Source organism: Castor canadensis, chromosome 16, assembly GCF_047511655.1.
Source record: "Castor canadensis chromosome 16, mCasCan1.hap1v2, whole genome shotgun sequence".
NCBI classification, from domain to species: Eukaryota; Metazoa; Chordata; class Mammalia; order Rodentia; family Castoridae; genus Castor; species Castor canadensis.
The window spans coordinates 9397115-9404692 of record NC_133401.1 but is presented as its reverse complement, the minus strand read 5'-3'; the positions used below and the strand labels follow the sequence as shown (position 1 = coordinate 9404692).

General features: G+C 36.7%; 1 pseudogene; it reads left to right on the top strand.

Moving 5' to 3' along the window:
• Positions 1 to 6634: 6634 nt before the first annotated feature.
• Positions 6635 to 7376, top strand: LOC109695828 (nascent polypeptide-associated complex subunit alpha pseudogene; annotated as a pseudogene).
• Positions 7377 to 7578: the final 202 nt, after the last annotated feature.

Sequence of the window (7578 nt, the reverse complement as noted above, 5' to 3'; positions counted from 1 at the left end):
GTCAAAATGGTGACCGGAAGCCGGCTTGCCCTAACCGAAAAAAGATGACAGCGATCTCAACGCCAGTAGTCAATATGGCCGCCCTGGCTTCACCTTATGCGTGCCGGACGTTACGTTACTGTCTTGAAGGATCCACTTTCAGGACAGCTTCCCTAAGCCATGGCAGGTGTCGATGTGGAGCCATTTGGACAACTGAGTCATTTTATAGACAGGTTCTGAAAGGCTGTGTAACCTGAAAACAACCTATGGCTTTAAATGCCACGCCAGGCAGAGGATTCCCAGTTTTATAAAAATCCCAACTCTAATTGATGCACAGAGTGTTTCATTGTGATATTTCCATATACACATATAATGTGCTTTGCTCAAACTTGCTCCCAGTATTACCTTCTCTTATCCACCCCTCCCCTCTTTTAAAACAATTTTAATGGATTTCATTATTCCATTTATATATATGTATATAAAGTACTTCGATCATATTAACCCCTCCCCTCTCACCCTTTCCTTTTGCCCTCTACTGCTTTCTACCCCCAAACAGTCCCACTTTTATGCTAATTTTTATTTTAGGTCTCAATTCCGCATATGAGAGAGAACATGCAATGTTTGTCTTTCTCAGTCTAGCTTATTCCACTTAACTATCTCCAGTTTCATCCATTTTTCTGAAAACTACAGTTTATTTCTTCTTCATGACTGAATAATACTTCGTCGTGCATATATACCACATTTTCTTTATCCATCTATTGTCGGGTACCTAGGTTGAGTCCATAGCTTGGCTACTGTGAGTAGTGGTGCTGTAAACATGAGTGCACAGGTATTTCTACTGTATGCTGACTTACAGCCCTTCAGATATATTCCCAGGAATGTTATAGCAGGATTATATGGTAGTTTTTTTTTTTTTTCGTTTGCAGACAATTATTTTTCTTTTGGTGGTAGAGGGGTTTGAACTCAGGGCCTCCCACATGCTAGGCAGCTGCACTACCACTTCAACCACCTATTTTTAGTGTAGATTTTGTTTTGTTTTTTGCGGTACTGAGGTTTGAACTCAGGCCTTCATGCTTTTAGGCAGGTGCTCTACCACTTGGGTCACTCTGCCAGCCTTTTTTTGTGTTGAGTATGTACTAGCTAAGGTCTTTTGAACTATTTGCCCTGGCTGGTTCCGAACTACATCCTCCCAATCTCTGCCTCCTGAGTAGCTAGGATTGCAAGCACAAGCCACCAGTGCCTAGCTTGTTTTTAGTGTTTTGAGGAAACTATATGCTGATTTCCATAGTGGCTGCATTCATATACATTCCCACCAATAGCATATAAAGAAGGGTTCCTTTTCCCCTGAATCTTCACCAGCACTTCTTGTTGTTTGTTTTTATTTTTTGGCAGTACTATTATATTTACTTGAAAGTATTTTATTAATATTGGCCATTTTAAAATGATATCATTTCATGAACCTCCAAATGAACTTTTTAAGTAGACAAGGGGAAGATTTGAGGGTCTCTCACCTATTTGTAAAACTGCCAGAACTTCTTTTATAAGATCAGTATCTTCAAAGTCAGAAGCTAAACAAAACTTTTTCCTTTAAAAATGCATACACAAACATTTCATCTACAACTGTATTATATCTTTGACAAATCTCTATTGGGAGGTTCAATACTAAGTACAGGCATTTATCTTCAAAGCAGTTTTTTTTTTCAGGTTTGAAAACTTTATCATGTCAAGTATGGAAAATAATTTTTCCATAATTTAAGAATACATGAATTCACTTAGAGATGTCTCTTCAAATTCAGTGAATCAATCCATCTCTTCAGCAAATTTTGTCAGGACTCCATGTCAATATCCACTTTTTAAAAAATGTTTTTGCAGTGCTGGGGTTTGAACTCAGGCCCTTCACCTTGAGCTACTCCACCAGCCCTTTTTTATGAAGGTTTTTTTGAAATAGGGTCACGCAAACTATTTGCCTGGGCTGGCTTTGAACCGAGATCCTCCTCATCTCTGCTTCCTGAGTAGCTAGGATAACAGGTGTGAGCCACTGGTGCCTGGTTCACTTACATCTTTTAAGTGTTTTCTCTATGTTTTCTTGTAGTAATTTCAGTTTCAGGACTTACATTAAGATCTTTGATCCATTTTGAATTAATATATAAAAACCACATTTTCTTTGCCCAGTCCTTGGTTGATGGGCACTTGGTCTGATTCCCTAGCTTGGTTATTGTGAATAGTGCTGCTATAAACATGGGTGTGCAGATATCTTGATTGTACGCTGACTTATATTCCTTCAGATATACACTCAGGACTGGTATGGCAGGTTCATATGGTAGTTACCTTTTTAGTTTTTGAAAAAACTCCATAGGGATTTTCATAGTGGTTGTACTGATTTACCTTCCCACTTTAGGGTCTGTTTTCTCCCACATCCTCACCAGCATTTGTTGTTTATTTTCTTGATGATAGGGGTGAGATGGAATCTCAGTGTAGTTTTGATATGCATTTTCCTTTATGGCTGTGAAAATTACATTGGAATTGTGATGAGGATTGCATTGTCTCTGTAGATTGCTTTTGGCAGCATAACCATTTTCACAATTCTAATTCTGTCATTCTACGAACATGAGAGTTTCTTGCATTGTGGGTTTGTTTTCCTGATTACTTTCTCAACCTGTTCATTGCCAGTGTACAGAAAAGTACCGATTTTTGTATGTTGATTTTGGATCCTGTTACTTTGCTAAAAGTTTTTTCAGATCTAGGAGCTTTTTGGTGGAGTCTTTAGGGTCTTTTAAGTATAGGATCATATCATCTGCAAATAGGGATATTTTGACTTCTTCCTTTCTTATATGAATCCCTCCCTCCCTTCCTTCCTATTTTTTTTTGTTGGTACTAGTGATTGATCTCAGGGCCTCATGCTTGCTAGGCAGGTACTCTAACACTTGAGTCATCCCATCAGACTTCTTTTATTTCTTTCTCTGGACAGGAATTCCAGCACTTTATTGAATTAAGAATGGAGAGAGCAGACACCATTGTCTCATTACTGATTTGAGAGGAAATGCTTTCAGTTTTTCCTCATTTACTGTGATGTTGGCTATTGGTTTGTCAGAGATCGCCTTTATTATGTTGAGGTACATTCTTTCATTTCTACTTTGGCTAGGGTTTTTTATCATGAAGGGATGTTGAATTTTGTCAAAGACTTTTTCTCCATCTATTGAGTTATCATGTGATGTTTTTCCTTATTTTGTTTATAAGCTGTCTTATGTTTATTGTTTTGCATATGTTGCACCATTCTTCTATTCCTGTAGTGAAACCCACTTGATCATGGTTTATGATCTTTTAATGTGTTGTATTTTATTAACAACTTTTGTACATATGTTCATAAAGGAAATTGGTCTGTAATTTTATTTTCTTTTCTGTTCTTTGTTATGCCCTTATCCAGTTTTGTTTTCAGGGTAATACTGGCTTCATAAAATGAGTCTGGTAGTTTTCCTTCCCTTTCTATGTTATGGAGTACTTTGAGGAGCATTGGTGTTAATTTTCCTTTAAAGGTGTGGTAGAGTTCAGCAGTGAATCCATCTAGTACTTTGTTGGGAGATTCTTCATTACTACATCAATGTCATTGCTTGTTATAGATCTATTTCTAGGGTTTAGATCTTCCTGTTTCAATTTTTGTAGTTCATTTGCATCTAGAAATTTATCTATATTCCTATTTATTAGAATATAAGTTTTTGAAGTATTCCCTAATGATCTGAATTTAATTGGTGTTTGTTGTGTTATCCCCATTCTCATCTATAATTTTATTAATTTGGGTCTTCTTCCTCTTGGTTTTGGTTAGTTTGGCTAAAGATTTGTCAATCTTGTTTACCTTTTGAAAGAACCAACTTTTGTTTTTATTGACTCTTCATATTGTTTTTTAGTCTCATTTCATTAATTTCTGCCCTTAACTTTATTATTTCTCTCTGTCTAGTGGGTTTGGATTGTTTGTGTTTTCCCAAGAGTTTGAAGCACATTCTTTCATCATTTCTTTGGGATAGCTCTGATTTTTAAATGAAGGCACTCTGCTATAAACCTTCCTCTTAGCATGGCCTTTGCTGTGTCCCAAAGGTCTCGTAAGTTGTCTTTGCATTTTCATTTGATTCTTTGAATTTTAGATCCCCCACTTACCTGTTAGATAACTCACTGATCATTCAAGAGTGAGCTGATCAGCCTCCATATGTTCAATTATCTATAATTTCTCTTGTTATTGATTTCTAGTTTTATTACATTGTGGTCTAATGAAATACAGTAACTTATTTCAGTTTTCTTGCATTTGTTAAGACTTGCTTTATGTTCAAGATATAATCTATTTTGAGAAAGTTCTGTGGGCTGCTGAGAAGAATGTTTATTCTGTTTCTGTTGGGTGGAATATTCTGTAGATATCTGTTAAATTCATTTGATCTACAGTGCAATTTAATTCTGAAGTTTACTTGTTGATCTTATTTTTTTGGTCAGGATGACCTTTCATTGGTGAGAGTGGGTTATTAAAGTTACTCACTATTATTATTGGGATGTATCTGTGCTTTTATGTCTAGTAGTTTGCTTTATGAAATTTGATGTATCAACACTTGGTGCATACATGTTTAAAATTATATCTAAGTGCTGGAATCTTCCCTTTATGAATTTGAAGTGACCTTCTTTGTCTCTTTTCATTAATTTTGGTTTGAAATCCACTTTGTCAAATATTAGTATAGCTTGTGTTGATTATAGCTTGTGGAGCCTGCTTGTGTTCAGGTTCCATTTGCTTGGGAAATCTTTTTCCAGCCTATCTCTTAAGCCTCTATTTGTGTTTGCTAGTGAGGTATGTTTCTTATAAGCAATGGTAAGGTCTTGTTTTTAATCTAATCTGTCTGTCTTTTCTTTTGATTAGAGAACTGAGACCACTAAATTCAGAGTTATTAATGTAAGTAGCTAGTAATTCTTGCCATTTTATTAGTTTTTGGTGGCACTGGGGTTTGAACTTAGGGCCTCACCCTTGCTAGGCAGGTGCTATATCACTTGAGCCAGCCCTTTTCTTGTGATGGGTTTTTTTTGAGATAAGGTCTGCAAACTATTTCCCCAGGCTGGTTTTGAACTGTAATCCTCCTAATATCTGCCTTCTGAATAGCTAGTTTTATAGGTGTGAACCACCAGTGCCTAGCTCATTTTATTAGTTTTGTAATTCTCAATTCTTCCTTACTCCTCATTTGTTTATCTACTCATCTTGTGGGATTTATTCTTTCCTATATTTTCACGGTTGCATTTATCTACCTCTTCTGTGTGAAGGACTCCCTTAAGTATCTTTGGTAGCACTAATTTACTGATCAGGGATTGCTTTAGTTTTAGCTTATCATGGAAAGTTTATATTGCCCATTCAAAGATGAAGGATGGCTTTGCTGGATACAGCAATCTAGTTTTGTGGTTATTTTCACTCAGGACTTGAAATAAATAATTCAATGCTTTCTTTGTTTTTAGTTTCTGCTGAGAAATCTGTTGCTTGACTTTCTAGTTGAGTTGCAGCTTCTCTCTTGCAACTTCAATATTCTTTCCTTGTTCTGCATGCCTAATATTCTAACTGTTGTATGATATGGTCTTGTTTCTTTGGTGTTCTAAAAGCCTCCTGTTCCTGGATGGCACCTCTTTCTTAAAATATGGAAGTTTTCTGCTATTATTTTACTGAATATATTTTCTATGCTTGTAGTTTGATCCTCTTCTTTTATGCCCATGATTTGTAGGTTTGGTCTTTTGATGTCACAGAGCACATAGGTCTTGCATGTTCTGTTCATGTTTTTGTTTTGTGTTGTTTTGTTTTTTCTCCATCTTCCTGTGTATGTTCTAACACATCCACCTTGCCTTCAAACCATGGAAGTCTGTCTTTGATTTGATCAAGTCTACTGAAGAGACTTTCAACTGAGTTTTTTATTTGACTTATTGAGCTTTTCATTTCCACAAATGTGTTTTGATTTTTTTAGAAGTTCTATATCTTTATTGAATTTTTCAAGTCCAGGACCTGATGGATTCTCTGCTGAATTCTATCAGACCTTTAAAGAAGAACTGATACCAACCCTCCTTAAACTGTTCCATGAAATAGAAAGGGAAGGAAAACCGCCTAACACATTTTTTGAAGCCAGTATTACACTTATCCCAAAACCAGGCAAAAACACCTCCAAAAAGAACTATAGGCCAATCTCCTTAATGAAAATTGATGCAAAAATCCTCAATAAAATAATGGCAAACCGAATTCAACAACACATCAAAAAGATTATTCACTACGGCCAAGTAGGCTTCATCCCAGGAATGCAGGGGTGGTTCAACATACGAAAATCAATAAATGTAATAAATTGCATTAACAGAAGCAAAGACAAAAACCACTTGATCATCTCAATAGATGCAGAAAAAGCCTTTGATAAGATCCAACACCATTTCATGATAAAAGCTCTAAGAAAAGTAGGAATAGAAGGAAAGTACCTCAACATTATAAAAGCTATCCATGACAAACCTACAGCCAGCATTATACTTAATGGAGAAAAACTGAAACCATTCCCTCTAAAATCAGGAACCAGACAAGGATGCCCTTATCTCCACTCCTATTCAACATAGTACTGGAATTCCTAGCCAGAGCAATTAGGCAAGAAGAAGAAATAAAAGGGGGTTCTGCGTTCTCTGCACAAAATGCCCGGTGAAGCCACAGAAACCGTCCCTGCTACAGAGCAGGAGTTGCCACAGCCCCAGGCTGAGACAGGGTCTGGAACAGAATCTGACAGTGATGAATCAGTACCAGAGCTCGAGGAACAAGATTCCACACAAGCAACCACACAACAAGCTCAGCTGGCGGAGGCAGATGAAATTGATGAAGAACCAGTCAGTAAAGCAAAACAGAGTCGGGGTGAAAAGAAGGCACGGAAGGCTACATCCAAATTGGGTCTTCGACAGGTTACAGGGGTTACTAGAGTCACTATCCGGAAATCTAAAACTATCCTCTTTGTCATCACAAAACCAGATGTCTACAAGAGCCCAGCTTCAGATACCTACATAGTTTTTGGGGAAGCCAAGATTGAGGATTTATCTCAGCAAGCACAGTTAGCAGCTGCTGAGAAATTCAAAGTTCAAGGTGAAGCTGTCTCAAACATTTAAGAAAACACACAGACTCCAACTGTACAAGAAGAGAGTGAAGAGGAAGAGGTTGATGAAACAGGTGTGGAAGTTAAGGACATAGAATTGGTCATGTCACAAGCAAATGTGTCAAGAGCAAAGGCAGTCCGAGCTCTGAAGAATAACAGTAATAATATTGTAAATGCTATTATGGAATTAACAATGTAACCATTTGAAAGCCAGGAATTTTTTTTTCTGGTATTTCAAGAGGGTAGCTGCAGATAGGTTTGGTTTGAAATTTGTACTGTTTCTATCATTAATAAAGTATGGCTTCTTGTAAAAAAAAAAAGAAATAAAAGGAACACAAATAGGTAAAGAAACTGTCAAAAAAAAAAAAAAGCCTTTGATAAGATCCAACACCATTTCATGATAAAAGCTCTAAGAAAACTAGAAATAGAAGGAAAGTACCTCAACATTATAAAAGCTATATATGACAAGCCTACAGCC